This window comes from Hyla sarda, unplaced genomic scaffold (genome assembly GCF_029499605.1).
Source record: "Hyla sarda isolate aHylSar1 unplaced genomic scaffold, aHylSar1.hap1 scaffold_2050, whole genome shotgun sequence".
Taxonomy (NCBI): domain Eukaryota; kingdom Metazoa; phylum Chordata; class Amphibia; order Anura; family Hylidae; genus Hyla; species Hyla sarda.
In genome coordinates, this window is record NW_026608714.1 from 17,005 (window position 1) to 33,440 (window position 16,436).

The 16,436-nt window shown below is 49.0% G+C and overlaps 13 non-coding genes across 13 annotated transcripts; all 13 read right to left on the reverse strand.

The window, feature by feature from the left end:
* Position 1: 1 nt before the first annotated feature.
* Positions 2-73, reverse strand: TRNAC-GCA (transfer RNA cysteine (anticodon GCA)). The gene has a single exon. It is a non-coding gene; the product is annotated as a tRNA-Cys (tRNA).
* Positions 74-424: 351 nt separating this feature from the next.
* On the reverse strand, positions 425-496 carry TRNAC-GCA (transfer RNA cysteine (anticodon GCA)). Its single transcript has one exon. It is a non-coding gene; the product is annotated as a tRNA-Cys (tRNA).
* A 2,213-nt stretch (positions 497-2,709) lies between these two features.
* Positions 2,710-2,781, reverse strand: TRNAC-GCA (transfer RNA cysteine (anticodon GCA)). The gene has a single exon. It is a non-coding gene; the product is annotated as a tRNA-Cys (tRNA).
* A 351-nt stretch (positions 2,782-3,132) lies between these two features.
* On the reverse strand, positions 3,133-3,204 carry TRNAC-GCA (transfer RNA cysteine (anticodon GCA)). The gene has a single exon. It is a non-coding gene; the product is annotated as a tRNA-Cys (tRNA).
* Positions 3,205-5,421: 2,217 nt separating this feature from the next.
* Positions 5,422-5,493, reverse strand: TRNAC-GCA (transfer RNA cysteine (anticodon GCA)). Its single transcript has one exon. It is a non-coding gene; the product is annotated as a tRNA-Cys (tRNA).
* Positions 5,494-5,844: 351 nt separating this feature from the next.
* TRNAC-GCA (transfer RNA cysteine (anticodon GCA)) lies at positions 5,845-5,916 on the reverse strand. The gene has a single exon. It is a non-coding gene; the product is annotated as a tRNA-Cys (tRNA).
* Positions 5,917-8,134: 2,218 nt separating this feature from the next.
* Positions 8,135-8,206, reverse strand: TRNAC-GCA (transfer RNA cysteine (anticodon GCA)). The gene has a single exon. It is a non-coding gene; the product is annotated as a tRNA-Cys (tRNA).
* Positions 8,207-8,558: 352 nt separating this feature from the next.
* Positions 8,559-8,630, reverse strand: TRNAC-GCA (transfer RNA cysteine (anticodon GCA)). Its single transcript has one exon. It is a non-coding gene; the product is annotated as a tRNA-Cys (tRNA).
* A 2,219-nt stretch (positions 8,631-10,849) lies between these two features.
* TRNAC-GCA (transfer RNA cysteine (anticodon GCA)) lies at positions 10,850-10,921 on the reverse strand. Its single transcript has one exon. It is a non-coding gene; the product is annotated as a tRNA-Cys (tRNA).
* Positions 10,922-11,272: 351 nt separating this feature from the next.
* Positions 11,273-11,344, reverse strand: TRNAC-GCA (transfer RNA cysteine (anticodon GCA)). The gene has a single exon. It is a non-coding gene; the product is annotated as a tRNA-Cys (tRNA).
* Positions 11,345-13,553: 2,209 nt separating this feature from the next.
* TRNAC-GCA (transfer RNA cysteine (anticodon GCA)) lies at positions 13,554-13,625 on the reverse strand. The gene has a single exon. It is a non-coding gene; the product is annotated as a tRNA-Cys (tRNA).
* A 351-nt stretch (positions 13,626-13,976) lies between these two features.
* TRNAC-GCA (transfer RNA cysteine (anticodon GCA)) lies at positions 13,977-14,048 on the reverse strand. Its single transcript has one exon. It is a non-coding gene; the product is annotated as a tRNA-Cys (tRNA).
* Positions 14,049-16,263: 2,215 nt separating this feature from the next.
* TRNAC-GCA (transfer RNA cysteine (anticodon GCA)) lies at positions 16,264-16,335 on the reverse strand. The gene has a single exon. It is a non-coding gene; the product is annotated as a tRNA-Cys (tRNA).
* Between the last annotated feature and the right edge of the window lie 101 nt (positions 16,336-16,436).

Here is a 16,436-nt window from a genome sequence, read left to right on the forward strand (position 1 = left end):
TAGGGGGCACTCGGATTTGAACCAAGGACCTCTTGATCTGCAGTCAAATGCTCTACCACTGAGCTATACCCCCGCAACATGCAGCTCATCTGTACCTCAACATTTTTAATTTTCTGCAATAAACTACATATGTGGGATACGGTTAAGCTTGTAAAGAAAAAAAATGTGTGTTACGGGCACTCGGACCTCTTTACATGCAGTCAAATGCTCTACCACTGAGCTTCAGCCCCACAACATGTGGCTTGTTTGTACCTCAACGTTGCCTCCAGCCCTTCACACCAACTACCACCACTGCCTCCAGCCCTTCACCCCACCACCCAGGGCCACTCACTTCCACACCAACAACCTTCTTCCTATGTCGCCTCCCCCCCCCCACTACATATGTGGGATATGGTTAAGTCGTAAAGCAAAAAAAATGTGTGTTAGGGGGCACTCGGATTTGAGCCAAGGACCTCTTGATCTGCAGTCAAATGCTCTACCACTGAGCTATACCCCCGCAACACATGGCTTGCCAGGGTAACCGCACAGAGGGGGGATTCGAAGCTAAGTCCGAACTAGCTCTCGGCTTGCCTGTACTGTCCCAGTCAAATGTATATGAACCGGTGGGGAAAAAAATGATTTTGTCAAAACAGGCCAAGACCACAGTCATCCTTGCCAGTTTCCATGAAGCTCTCATGGTCTAGTGGTTAGAGCTGCTGCCTTGGAGCAGAGAGGTTGTGAGTTCAAGTCCTGTGAACACCCTGAAGCTCGTTTGGAGAAATTGTGGCAGCAGAGTGTGGAAGCGGAGGACTGTGTGTGTGTGTGTGTGTGTGTGAAGTGGTTGATGGTTGGGCACCCATAAGGTGTTGGAGAAGGAGCTCTGGTGTGGATGGCTGTGGTAGCTGGTATGTGAGTGTGGGTGGGAAGGTTCCATAGGAAGAAGGTTGTTGGTGTGGAAGTGAGTGGTCCCGGTTCCTGGGTGGTAGTTGGTGTGAAGGGCTGGTGGCAATGATGGTAGTTGGTGTGGAGGCAGTGGTGGTAGTTGGTGTGAAGGGCTGGAGGCAATGGTGGATCGCAGAGGAGGTTTTCTTGATATAAAAAAAAAAAAAGGCAAATAAAATCCCCCATCTTTTTATTTTCAACATCCCACATGCTTCGACAGACACAACACCACTTTTGGCAGATCCCCAACCTAGAATCCTCCATTCCAGGCAGTGGACCACCTTCCACGATGCCCCACAACTACACCTTCCTCCGCAACGCCCTCTAACCACTTACCTCGACAACTGCTCTCCTTGACATCCTCCTCGCCTCAGTCCATCCAGCGACATGCTCCAGGGTCTTCAGGGACATTGCTCTCCATTTCGCTCTTCCTGACATCCACCTCGCCTCAGTCCATCCATGCACCGATATCTTCCAATCCCATGAGTGGTGGTGGTGTGGGTGGGAAGGTTCCATAGGAAGAAGGTTGTTGGTGTGGAAGTGAGTGGTCCCGGTAATTGGTGTGAAGGGCTGGTGGCAGTGGTGGTAGTTGGTGTGGAGGCAGTGGTGGTAGTTGGTGTGAAAAAAAAACAAAACAAAAAAAAGGCAAATAAAATCCCCCATCTTTTTATTTTCAACATCCCACATGCTTCAACAGACACAACACCACTTTTGGCAGATCCCCAACCTAGAATCCTCCATTCCAGGCAGTGGACCACCTTCCACAATGCCCCACAACTACACCTTCCTCCGCAACGCCCTCTAACCACTCACCTCGACAACTGCTCTCCTTGACATCCTCCTCGCCTCAGTCCACCTTCCACGATGCCCCACAACTACACCTTCCTCCAATCACTTACCTCGACAACTGCTCTCCTTGACATCCTCCTCGCCTCAGTCCACCTTCCACAATGCCCCACAACTACACCTTCCTCCAACCACTTACCTTGACAACTGCTCTCCTTGACATCCACCTCGCCTCAGTCCATCCATGCACCGATATCTTCCAATCCACCAGACATCCCAGGTTCTCACGATCCATCTCTTTTAACAGCTGTCATCTTCAGGGTCTCGACGGGATTCGAACTCACAACCTCTTCGCTCCAAGGCGGCTGCTCTAACCACTATGCCGTGGGAGCTGCTTGTCAGGCATATGCGGCGACCAAGGTCTTGGCCTGTTTTGGCACACAGAGCAACTGCACAGAGGAAAGGGGGGGGGGGGACTCCAACCTAAGGTGGAGCTAGCTCTCAACTGGCTATGTCAAGATCTCTGAATGCTAAGTGGTTAGCCTTGCCACCTTACAGTGTAAAGGTGGTGGGTTCAATCTATAAATGTAACTTAGATGTAAGTTTTGTCAAACCACAAAAAGATCAAAGAGTTACATTCGTAGATCTTAAAGGGATACTCGTGTGTCAATTTTTTTTTTTTTTTAATTAACTGGTGCCAAAAAGTTAGACAGATTAGTAAATGACTTGTATTTAAAGCTCTTTACTCTTATCAGCTGCTTTATACTACAGAGGAAGTTCTATGGTTCTTTTCTGTCTGACCACAATGCCCCACCAAGAAAAAATTGTGCATTAGCGGGCATTTGTATTTGAACCAAGGACCTCTTGAACCTCTGCGCTCCAGGGTGGCTGCTCATCAACTGGATGAGGCGACCAAAATCTTGCAGTGCAAAGCTAGTGGGGGTCTGCTATAAACAACATATGTAGGATGTGGTTAAGCTGTAAAAAAAGCATGCGTGTGTTAGGGGGCACTCGGATTTGAACCAAGGACCTCTTGATCTGCAGTCAAATGCTCTACCACTGAGCTATACCCCCGCAACATGCAGCTCATCTGTACCTCAACATTTTTAATTTTCTGCAATAAACTACATATGTGGGATACGGTTAAGCTTGTAAAGAAAAAAAATGTGTGTTACGGGCACTCGGACCTCTTTACATGCAGTCAAATGCTCTACCACTGAGCTTCAGCCCCACAACATGTGGCTTGTTTGTACCTCAACGTTGCCTCCAGCCCTTCACACCAACTACCACCACTGCCTCCAGCCCTTCACCCCACCACCCAGGGCCACTCACTTCCACACCAACAACCTTCTTCCTATGTCGCCTCCCCCCCCCCACTACATATGTGGGATATGGTTAAGTCGTAAAGCAAAAAAAATGTGTGTTAGGGGGCACTCGGATTTGAGCCAAGGACCTCTTGATCTGCAGTCAAATGCTCTACCACTGAGCTATACCCCCGCAACACATGGCTTGCCAGGGTAACCGCACAGAGGGGGGATTCGAAGCTAAGTCCGAACTAGCTCTCGGCTTGCCTGTACTGTCCCAGTCAAATGTATATGAACCGGTGGGGAAAAAAATGATTTTGTCAAAACAGGCCAAGACCACAGTCATCCTTGCCAGTTTCCATGAAGCTCTCATGGTCTAGTGGTTAGAGCTGCTGCCTTGGAGCAGAGAGGTTGTGAGTTCAAGTCCTGTGAACACCCTGAAGCTCGTTTGGAGAAATTGTGGCAGCAGAGTGTGGAAGCGGAGGACTGTGTGTGTGTGTGTGTGTGTGTGTGTGAAGTGGTTGATGGTTGGGCACCCATAAGGTGTTGGAGAAGGAGCTCTGGTGTGGATGGCTGTGGTAGCTGGTATGTGAGTGTGGGTGGGAAGGTTCCATAGGAAGAAGGTTGTTGGTGTGGAAGTGAGTGGTCCCGGTTCCTGGGTGGTAGTTGGTGTGAAGGGCTGGTGGCAATGATGGTAGTTGGTGTGGAGGCAGTGGTGGTAGTTGGTGTGAAGGGCTGGAGGCAATGGTGGATCGCAGAGGAGGTTTTCTTGATATAAAAAAAAAAAAAGGCAAATAAAATCCCCCATCTTTTTATTTTCAACATCCCACATGCTTCGACAGACACAACACCACTTTTGGCAGATCCCCAACCTAGAATCCTCCATTCCAGGCAGTGGACCACCTTCCACGATGCCCCACAACTACACCTTCCTCCGCAACGCCCTCTAACCACTTACCTCGACAACTGCTCTCCTTGACATCCTCCTCGCCTCAGTCCATCCAGCGACATGCTCCAGGGTCTTCAGGGACATTGCTCTCCATTTCGCTCTTCCTGACATCCACCTCGCCTCAGTCCATCCATGCACCGATATCTTCCAATCCCATGAGTGGTGGTGGTGTGGGTGGGAAGGTTCCATAGGAAGAAGGTTGTTGGTGTGGAAGTGAGTGGTCCCGGTAATTGGTGTGAAGGGCTGGTGGCAGTGGTGGTAGTTGGTGTGGAGGCAGTGGTGGTAGTTGGTGTGAAAAAAAAACAAAACAAAAAAAAGGCAAATAAAATCCCCCATCTTTTTATTTTCAACATCCCACATGCTTCAACAGACACAACACCACTTTTGGCAGATCCCCAACCTAGAATCCTCCATTCCAGGCAGTGGACCACCTTCCACGATGCCCCACAACTACACCTTCCTCCGCAACGCCCTCTAACCACTCACCTCGACAACTGCTCTCCTTGACATCCTCCTCGCCTCAGTCCACCTTCCACGATGCCCCACAACTACACCTTCCTCCAATCACTTACCTCGACAACTGCTCTCCTTGACATCCTCCTCGCCTCAGTCCACCTTCCACAATGCCCCACAACTACACCTTCCTCCAACCACTTACCTTGACAACTGCTCTCCTTGACATCCACCTCGCCTCAGTCCATCCATGCACCGATATCTTCCAATCCACCAGACATCCCAGGTTCTCACGATCCATCTCTTTTAACAGCTGTCATCTTCAGGGTCTCGACGGGATTCGAACTCACAACCTCTTCGCTCCAAGGCGGCTGCTCTAACCACTATGCCGTGGGAGCTGCTTGTCAGGCATATGCGGCGACCAAGGTCTTGGCCTGTTTTGGCACACAGAGCAACTGCACAGAGGAAAGGGGGGGGGGGGACTCCAACCTAAGGTGGAGCTAGCTCTCAACTGGCTATGTCAAGATCTCTGAATGCTAAGTGGTTAGCCTTGCCACCTTACAGTGTAAAGGTGGTGGGTTCAATCTATAAATGTAACTTAGATGTAAGTTTTGTCAAACCACAAAAAGATCAAAGAGTTACATTCGTAGATCTTAAAGGGATACTCGTGTGTCAATTTTTTTTTTTTTTTAATTAACTGGTGCCAAAAAGTTAGACAGATTAGTAAATGACTTGTATTTAAAGCTCTTTACTCTTATCAGCTGCTTTATACTACAGAGGAAGTTCTATGGTTCTTTTCTGTCTGACCACAATGCCCCACCAAGAAAAAATTGTGCATTAGCGGGCATTTGTATTTGAACCAAGGACCTCTTGAACCTCTGCGCTCCAGGGTGGCTGCTCATCAACTGGATGAGGCGACCAAAATCTTGCAGTGCAAAGCTAGTGGGGGTCTGCTATAAACAACATATGTAGGATGTGGTTAAGCTGTAAAAAAAGCATGCGTGTGTTAGGGGGCACTCGGATTTGAACCAAGGACCTCTTGATCTGCAGTCAAATGCTCTACCACTGAGCTATACCCCCGCAACATGCAGCTCATCTGTACCTCAACATTTTTAATTTTCTGCAATAAACTACATATGTGGGATACGGTTAAGCTTGTAAAGAAAAAAAATGTGTGTTACGGGCACTCGGACCTCTTTACATGCAGTCAAATGCTCTACCACTGAGCTTCAGCCCCACAACATGTGGCTTGTTTGTACCTCAACGTTGCCTCCAGCCCTTCACACCAACTACCACCACTGCCTCCAGCCCTTCACCCCACCACCCAGGGCCACTCACTTCCACACCAACAACCTTCTTCCTATGTCGCCTCCCCCCCCCCACTACATATGTGGGATATGGTTAAGTCGTAAAGCAAAAAAAATGTGTGTTAGGGGGCACTCGGATTTGAGCCAAGGACCTCTTGATCTGCAGTCAAATGCTCTACCACTGAGCTATACCCCCGCAACACATGGCTTGCCAGGGTAACCGCACAGAGGGGGGATTCGAAGCTAAGTCCGAACTAGCTCTCGGCTTGCCTGTACTGTCCCAGTCAAATGTATATGAACCGGTGGGGAAAAAAATGATTTTGTCAAAACAGGCCAAGACCACAGTCATCCTTGCCAGTTTCCATGAAGCTCTCATGGTCTAGTGGTTAGAGCTGCTGCCTTGGAGCAGAGAGGTTGTGAGTTCAAGTCCTGTGAACACCCTGAAGCTCGTTTGGAGAAATTGTGGCAGCAGAGTGTGGAAGCGGAGGAGTGTGTGTGTGTGTGTGTGTGTGTGTGTGTGTGTGAAGTGGTTGATGGTTGGGCACCCATAAGGTGTTGGAGAAGGAGCTCTGGTGTGGATGGCTGTGGTAGCTGGTATGTGAGTGTGGGTGGGAAGGTTCCATAGGAAGAAGGTTGTTGGTGTGGAAGTGAGTGGTCCCGGTTCCTGGGTGGTAGTTGGTGTGAAGGGCTGGTGGCAATGATGGTAGTTGGTGTGGAGGCAGTGGTGGTAGTTGGTGTGAAGGGCTGGAGGCAATGGTGGATCGCAGAGGAGGTTTTCTTGATATAAAAAAAAAAAAAGGCAAATAAAATCCCCCATCTTTTTATTTTCAACATCCCACATGCTTCGACAGACACAACACCACTTTTGGCAGATCCCCAACCTAGAATCCTCCATTCCAGGCAGTGGACCACCTTCCACGATGCCCCACAACTACACCTTCCTCCGCAACGCCCTCTAACCACTTACCTCGACAACTGCTCTCCTTGACATCCTCCTCGCCTCAGTCCATCCAGCGACATGCTCCAGGGTCTTCAGGGACATTGCTCTCCATTTCGCTCTTCCTGACATCCACCTCGCCTCAGTCCATCCATGCACCGATATCTTCCAATCCCATGAGTGGTGGTGGTGTGGGTGGGAAGGTTCCATAGGAAGAAGGTTGTTGGTGTGGAAGTGAGTGGTCCCGGTAATTGGTGTGAAGGGCTGGTGGCAGTGGTGGTAGTTGGTGTGGAGGCAGTGGTGGTAGTTGGTGTGAAAAAAAAACAAAACAAAAAAAAGGCAAATAAAATCCCCCATCTTTTTATTTTCAACATCCCACATGCTTCAACAGACACAACACCACTTTTGGCAGATCCCCAACCTAGAATCCTCCATTCCAGGCAGTGGACCACCTTCCACAATGCCCCACAACTACACCTTCCTCCGCAACGCCCTCTAACCACTCACCTCGACAACTGCTCTCCTTGACATCCTCCTCGCCTCAGTCCACCTTCCACGATGCCCCACAACTACACCTTCCTCCAATCACTTACCTCGACAACTGCTCTCCTTGACATCCTCCTCGCCTCAGTCCACCTTCCACAATGCCCCACAACTACACCTTCCTCCAACCACTTACCTTGACAACTGCTCTCCTTGACATCCACCTCGCCTCAGTCCATCCACCGATATCTTCCAATCCACCAGACATCCCAGGTTCTCACGATCCATCTCTTTTAACAGCTGTCATCTTCAGGGTCTCGACGGGATTCGAACTCACAACCTCTTCGCTCCAAGGCGGCTGCTCTAACCACTATGCCGTGGGAGCTGCTTGTCAGGCATATGCGGCGACCAAGGTCTTGGCCTGTTTTGGCACACAGAGCAACTGCACAGAGGAAAGGGGGGGGGGGACTCCAACCTAAGGTGGAGCTAGCTCTCAACTGGCTATGTCAAGATCTCTGAATGCTAAGTGGTTAGCCTTGCCACCTTACAGTGTAAAGGTGGTGGGTTCAATCTATAAATGTAACTTAGATGTAAGTTTTGTCAAACCACAAAAAGATCAAAGAGTTACATTCGTAGATCTTAAAGGGATACTCGTGTGTCAATTTTTTTTTTTTTTTCATTAACTGGTGCCAAAAAGTTAGACAGATTAGTAAATGACTTGTATTTAAAGCTCTTTACTCTTATCAGCTGCTTTATACTACAGAGGAAGTTCTATGGTTCTTTTCTGTCTGACCACAATGCCCCACCAAGAAAAAATTGTGCATTAGCGGGCATTTGTATTTGAACCAAGGACCTCTTGAACCTCTGCGCTCCAGGGTGGCTGCTCATCAACTGGATGAGGCGACCAAAATCTTGCAGTGCAAAGCTAGTGGGGGTCTGCTATAAACAACATATGTAGGATGTGGTTAAGCTGTAAAAAAAGCATGCGTGTGTTAGGGGGCACTCGGATTTGAACCAAGGACCTCTTGATCTGCAGTCAAATGCTCTACCACTGAGCTATACCCCCGCAACATGCAGCTCATCTGTACCTCAACATTTTTAATTTTCTGCAATAAACTACATATGTGGGATACGGTTAAGCTTGTAAAGAAAAAAAATGTGTGTTACGGGCACTCGGACCTCTTTACATGCAGTCAAATGCTCTACCACTGAGCTTCAGCCCCACAACATGTGGCTTGTTTGTACCTCAACGTTGCCTCCAGCCCTTCACACCAACTACCACCACTGCCTCCAGCCCTTCACCCCACCACCCAGGGCCACTCACTTCCACACCAACAACCTTCTTCCTATGTCGCCTCCCCCCCCCCCACTACATATGTGGGATATGGTTAAGTCGTAAAGCAAAAAAAATGTGTGTTAGGGGGCACTCGGATTTGAGCCAAGGACCTCTTGATCTGCAGTCAAATGCTCTACCACTGAGCTATACCCCCGCAACACATGGCTTGCCAGGGTAACCGCACAGAGGGGGGATTCGAAGCTAAGTCCGAACTAGCTCTCGGCTTGCCTGTACTGTCCCAGTCAAATGTATATGAACCGGTGGGGAAAAAAATGATTTTGTCAAAACAGGCCAAGACCACAGTCATCCTTGCCAGTTTCCATGAAGCTCTCATGGTCTAGTGGTTAGAGCTGCTGCCTTGGAGCAGAGAGGTTGTGAGTTCAAGTCCTGTGAACACCCTGAAGCTCGTTTGGAGAAATTGTGGCAGCAGAGTGTGGAAGCGGAGGACTGTGTGTGTGTGTGTGTGTGTGTGTGTGTGAAGTGGTTGATGGTTGGGCACCCATAAGGTGTTGGAGAAGGAGCTCTGGTGTGGATGGCTGTGGTAGCTGGTATGTGAGTGTGGGTGGGAAGGTTCCATAGGAAGAAGGTTGTTGGTGTGGAAGTGAGTGGTCCCGGTTCCTGGGTGGTAGTTGGTGTGAAGGGCTGGTGGCAATGATGGTAGTTGGTGTGGAGGCAGTGGTGGTAGTTGGTGTGAAGGGCTGGAGGCAATGGTGGATCGCAGAGGAGGTTTTCTTGATATAAAAAAAAAAAAAGGCAAATAAAATCCCCCATCTTTTTATTTTCAACATCCCACATGCTTCGACAGACACAACACCACTTTTGGCAGATCCCCAACCTAGAATCCTCCATTCCAGGCAGTGGACCACCTTCCACGATGCCCCACAACTACACCTTCCTCCGCAACGCCCTCTAACCACTTACCTCGACAACTGCTCTCCTTGACATCCTCCTCGCCTCAGTCCATCCAGCGACATGCTCCAGGGTCTTCAGGGACATTGCTCTCCATTTCGCTCTTCCTGACATCCACCTCGCCTCAGTCCATCCATGCACCGATATCTTCCAATCCCATGAGTGGTGGTGGTGTGGGTGGGAAGGTTCCATAGGAAGAAGGTTGTTGGTGTGGAAGTGAGTGGTCCCGGTAATTGGTGTGAAGGGCTGGTGGCAGTGGTGGTAGTTGGTGTGGAGGCAGTGGTGGTAGTTGGTGTGAAAAAAAAAAAAAACAAAAAAAAGGCAAATAAAATCCCCCATCTTTTTATTTTCAACATCCCACATGCTTCAACAGACACAACACCACTTTTGGCAGATCCCCAACCTAGAATCCTCCATTCCAGGCAGTGGACCACCTTCCACAATGCCCCACAACTACACCTTCCTCCGCAACGCCCTCTAACCACTCACCTCGACAACTGCTCTCCTTGACATCCTCCTCGCCTCAGTCCACCTTCCACGATGCCCCACAACTACACCTTCCTCCAATCACTTACCTCGACAACTGCTCTCCTTGACATCCTCCTCGCCTCAGTCCACCTTCCACAATGCCCCACAACTACACCTTCCTCCAACCACTTACCTTGACAACTGCTCTCCTTGACATCCACCTCGCCTCAGTCCATCCATGCACCGATATCTTCCAATCCACCAGACATCCCAGGTTCTCACGATCCATCTCTTTTAACAGCTGTCATCTTCAGGGTCTCGACGGGATTCGAACTCACAACCTCTTCGCTCCAAGGCGGCTGCTCTAACCACTATGCCGTGGGAGCTGCTTGTCAGGCATATGCGGCGACCAAGGTCTTGGCCTGTTTTGGCACACAGAGCAACTGCACAGAGGAAAGGGGGGGGGGGGACTCCAACCTAAGGTGGAGCTAGCTCTCAACTGGCTATGTCAAGATCTCTGAATGCTAAGTGGTTAGCCTTGCCACCTTACAGTGTAAAGGTGGTGGGTTCAATCTATAAATGTAACTTAGATGTAAGTTTTGTCAAACCACAAAAAGATCAAAGAGTTACATTCGTAGATCTTAAAGGGATACTCGTGTGTCAATTTTTTTTTTTTTTTAATTAACTGGTGCCAAAAAGTTAGACAGATTAGTAAATGACTTGTATTTAAAGCTCTTTACTCTTATCAGCTGCTTTATACTACAGAGGAAGTTCTATGGTTCTTTTCTGTCTGACCACAATGCCCCACCAAGAAAAAATTGTGCATTAGCGGGCATTTGTATTTGAACCAAGGACCTCTTGAACCTCTGCGCTCCAGGGTGGCTGCTCATCAACTGGATGAGGCGACCAAAATCTTGCAGTGCAAAGCTAGTGGGGGTCTGCTATAAACAACATATGTAGGATGTGGTTAAGCTGTAAAAAAAGCATGCGTGTGTTAGGGGGCACTCGGATTTGAACCAAGGACCTCTTGATCTGCAGTCAAATGCTCTACCACTGAGCTATACCCCCGCAACATGCAGCTCATCTGTACCTCAACATTTTTAATTTTCTGCAATAAACTACATATGTGGGATACGGTTAAGCTTGTAAAGAAAAAAAATGTGTGTTACGGGCACTCGGACCTCTTTACATGCAGTCAAATGCTCTACCACTGAGCTTCAGCCCCACAACATGTGGCTTGTTTGTACCTCAACGTTGCCTCCAGCCCTTCACACCAACTACCACCACTGCCTCCAGCCCTTCACCCCACCACCCAGGGCCACTCACTTCCACACCAACAACCTTCTTCCTATGTCGCCTCCCCCCCCCCACTACATATGTGGGATATGGTTAAGTCGTAAAGCAAAAAAAATGTGTGTTAGGGGGCACTCGGATTTGAGCCAAGGACCTCTTGATCTGCAGTCAAATGCTCTACCACTGAGCTATACCCCCGCAACACATGGCTTGCCAGGGTAACCGCACAGAGGGGGGATTCGAAGCTAAGTCCGAACTAGCTCTCGGCTTGCCTGTACTGTCCCAGTCAAATGTATATGAACCGGTGGGGAAAAAAATGATTTTGTCAAAACAGGCCAAGACCACAGTCATCCTTGCCAGTTTCCATGAAGCTCTCATGGTCTAGTGGTTAGAGCTGCTGCCTTGGAGCAGAGAGGTTGTGAGTTCAAGTCCTGTGAACACCCTGAAGCTCGTTTGGAGAAATTGTGGCAGCAGAGTGTGGAAGCGGAGGACTGTGTGTGTGTGTGTGTGTGTGAAGTGGTTGATGGTTGGGCACCCATAAGGTGTTGGAGAAGGAGCTCTGGTGTGGATGGCTGTGGTAGCTGGTATGTGAGTGTGGGTGGGAAGGTTCCATAGGAAGAAGGTTGTTGGTGTGGAAGTGAGTGGTCCCGGTTCCTGGGTGGTAGTTGGTGTGAAGGGCTGGTGGCAATGATGGTAGTTGGTGTGGAGGCAGTGGTGGTAGTTGGTGTGAAGGGCTGGAGGCAATGGTGGATCGCAGAGGAGGTTTTCTTGATATAAAAAAAAAAAAAGGCAAATAAAATCCCCCATCTTTTTATTTTCAACATCCCACATGCTTCGACAGACACAACACCACTTTTGGCAGATCCCCAACCTAGAATCCTCCATTCCAGGCAGTGGACCACCTTCCACGATGCCCCACAACTACACCTTCCTCCGCAACGCCCTCTAACCACTTACCTCGACAACTGCTCTCCTTGACATCCTCCTCGCCTCAGTCCATCCAGCGACATGCTCCAGGGTCTTCAGGGACATTGCTCTCCATTTCGCTCTTCCTGACATCCACCTCGCCTCAGTCCATCCATGCACCGATATCTTCCAATCCCATGAGTGGTGGTGGTGTGGGTGGGAAGGTTCCATAGGAAGAAGGTTGTTGGTGTGGAAGTGAGTGGTCCCGGTAATTGGTGTGAAGGGCTGGTGGCAGTGGTGGTAGTTGGTGTGGAGGCAGTGGTGGTAGTTGGTGTGAAAAAAAAACAAAACAAAAAAAAGGCAAATAAAATCCCCCATCTTTTTATTTTCAACATCCCACATGCTTCAACAGACACAACACCACTTTTGGCAGATCCCCAACCTAGAATCCTCCATTCCAGGCAGTGGACCACCTTCCACGATGCCCCACAACTACACCTTCCTCCGCAACGCCCTCTAACCACTCACCTCGACAACTGCTCTCCTTGACATCCTCCTCGCCTCAGTCCACCTTCCACGATGCCCCACAACTACACCTTCCTCCAATCACTTACCTCGACAACTGCTCTCCTTGACATCCTCCTCGCCTCAGTCCACCTTCCACAATGCCCCACAACTACACCTTCCTCCAACCACTTACCTTGACAACTGCTCTCCTTGACATCCACCTCGCCTCAGTCCATCCATGCACCGATATCTTCCAATCCACCAGACATCCCAGGTTCTCACGATCCATCTCTTTTAACAGCTGTCATCTTCAGGGTCTCGACGGGATTCGAACTCACAACCTCTTCGCTCCAAGGCGGCTGCTCTAACCACTATGCCGTGGGAGCTGCTTGTCAGGCATATGCGGCGACCAAGGTCTTGGCCTGTTTTGGCACACAGAGCAACTGCACAGAGGAAAGGGGGGGGGGACTCCAACCTAAGGTGGAGCTAGCTCTCAACTGGCTATGTCAAGATCTCTGAATGCTAAGTGGTTAGCCTTGCCACCTTACAGTGTAAAGGTGGTGGGTTCAATCTATAAATGTAACTTAGATGTAAGTTTTGTCAAACCACAAAAAGATCAAAGAGTTACATTCGTAGATCTTAAAGGGATACTCGTGTGTCAATTTTTTTTTTTTTTTCATTAACTGGTGCCAAAAAGTTAGACAGATTAGTAAATGACTTGTATTTAAAGCTCTTTACTCTTATCAGCTGCTTTATACTACAGAGGAAGTTCTATGGTTCTTTTCTGTCTGACCACAATGCCCCACCAAGAAAAAATTGTGCATTAGCGGGCATTTGTATTTGAACCAAGGACCTCTTGAACCTCTGCGCTCCAGGGTGGCTGCTCATCAACTGGATGAGGCGACCAAAATCTTGCAGTGCAAAGCTAGTGGGGGTCTGCTATAAACAACATATGTAGGATGTGGTTAAGCTGTAAAAAAAGCATGCGTGTGTTAGGGGGCACTCGGATTTGAACCAAGGACCTCTTGATCTGCAGTCAAATGCTCTACCACTGAGCTATACCCCCGCAACATGCAGCTCATCTGTACCTCAACATTTTTAATTTTCTGCAATAAACTACATATGTGGGATACGGTTAAGCTTGTAAAGAAAAAAAATGTGTGTTACGGGCACTCGGACCTCTTTACATGCAGTCAAATGCTCTACCACTGAGCTTCAGCCCCACAACATGTGGCTTGTTTGTACCTCAACGTTGCCTCCAGCCCTTCACACCAACTACCACCACTGCCTCCAGCCCTTCACCCCACCACCCAGGGCCACTCACTTCCACACCAACAACCTTCTTCCTATGTCGCCTCCCCCCCCCCACTACATATGTGGGATATGGTTAAGTCGTAAAGCAAAAAAAATGTGTGTTAGGGGGCACTCGGATTTGAGCCAAGGACCTCTTGATCTGCAGTCAAATGCTCTACCACTGAGCTATACCCCCGCAACACATGGCTTGCCAGGGTAACCGCACAGAGGGGGGATTCGAAGCTAAGTCCGAACTAGCTCTCGGCTTGCCTGTACTGTCCCAGTCAAATGTATATGAACCGGTGGGGAAAAAAATGATTTTGTCAAAACAGGCCAAGACCACAGTCATCCTTGCCAGTTTCCATGAAGCTCTCATGGTCTAGTGGTTAGAGCTGCTGCCTTGGAGCAGAGAGGTTGTGAGTTCAAGTCCTGTGAACACCCTGAAGCTCGTTTGGAGAAATTGTGGCAGCAGAGTGTGGAAGCGGAGGACTGTGTGTGTGTGTGTGTGTGTGTGTGAAGTGGTTGATGGTTGGGCACCCATAAGGTGTTGGAGAAGGAGCTCTGGTGTGGATGGCTGTGGTAGCTGGTATGTGAGTGTGGGTGGGAAGGTTCCATAGGAAGAAGGTTGTTGGTGTGGAAGTGAGTGGTCCCGGTTCCTGGGTGGTAGTTGGTGTGAAGGGCTGGTGGCAATGATGGTAGTTGGTGTGGAGGCAGTGGTGGTAGTTGGTGTGAAGGGCTGGAGGCAATGGTGGATCGCAGAGGAGGTTTTCTTGATATAAAAAAAAAAAAAGGCAAATAAAATCCCCCATCTTTTTATTTTCAACATCCCACATGCTTCGACAGACACAACACCACTTTTGGCAGATCCCCAACCTAGAATCCTCCATTCCAGGCAGTGGACCACCTTCCACGATGCCCCACAACTACACCTTCCTCCGCAACGCCCTCTAACCACTTACCTCGACAACTGCTCTCCTTGACATCCTCCTCGCCTCAGTCCATCCAGCGACATGCTCCAGGGTCTTCAGGGACATTGCTCTCCATTTCGCTCTTCCTGACATCCACCTCGCCTCAGTCCATCCATGCACCGATATCTTCCAATCCCATGAGTGGTGGTGGTGTGGGTGGGAAGGTTCCATAGGAAGAAGGTTGTTGGTGTGGAAGTGAGTGGTCCCGGTAATTGGTGTGAAGGGCTGGTGGCAGTGGTGGTAGTTGGTGTGGAGGCAGTGGTGGTAGTTGGTGTGAAAAAAAAACAAAACAAAAAAAAGGCAAATAAAATCCCCCATCTTTTTATTTTCAACATCCCACATGCTTCAACAGACACAACACCACTTTTGGCAGATCCCCAACCTAGAATCCTCCATTCCAGGCAGTGGACCACCTTCCACGATGCCCCACAACTACACCTTCCTCCGCAACGCCCTCTAACCACTCACCTCGACAACTGCTCTCCTTGACATCCTCCTCGCCTCAGTCCACCTTCCACGATGCCCCACAACTACACCTTCCTCCAATCACTTACCTCGACAACTGCTCTCCTTGACATCCTCCTCGCCTCAGTCCACCTTCCACAATGCCCCACAACTACACCTTCCTCCAACCACTTACCTTGACAACTGCTCTCCTTGACATCCACCTCGCCTCAGTCCATCCATGCACCGATATCTTCCAATCCACCAGACATCCCAGGTTCTCACGATCCATCTCTTTTAACAGCTGTCATCTTCAGGGTCTCGACGGGATTCGAACTCACAACCTCTTCGCTCCAAGGCGGCTGCTCTAACCACTATGCCGTGGGAGCTGCTTGTCAGGCATATGCGGCGACCAAGGTCTTGGCCTGTTTTGGCACACAGAGCAACTGCACAGAGGAAAGGGGGGGGGGGACTCCAACCTAAGGTGGAGCTAGCTCTCAACTGGCTATGTCAAGATCTCTGAATGCTAAGTGGTTAGCCTTGCCACCTTACAGTGTAAAGGTGGTTGGGTTCAATCTATAAATGTAACTTAGATGTAAGTTTTGTCAAACCACAAAAAGATCAAAGAGTTACATTCGTAGATCTTAAAGGGATACTCGTGTGTCAATTTTTTTTTTTTTTTCATTAACTGGTGCCAAAAAGTTAGACAGATTAGTAAATGACTTGTATTTAAAGCTCTTTACTCTTATCAGCTGCTTTATACTACAGAGGAAGTTCTATGGTTCTTTTCTGTCTGACCACAATGCCCCACCAAGAAAAAATTGTGCATTAGCGGGCATTTGTATTTGAACCAAGGACCTCTTGAACCTCTGCGCTCCAGGGTGGCTGCTCATCAACTGGATGAGGCGACCAAAATCTTGCAGTGCAAAGCTAGTGGGGGTCTGCTATAAACAACATATGTAGGATGTGGTTAAGCTGTAAAAAAAGCATGCGTGTGTTAGGGGGCACTCGGATTTGAACCAAGGACCTCTTGATCTGCAGTCAAATGCTCTACCACTGAGCTATACCCCCGCAACATGCAGCTCATCTGTACCTCAACATTTTTAATTTTCTGCAATAAACTACATATGTGGGATACGGTTAAGCTTGTAAAGAAAAAAAATGTGTGTTAC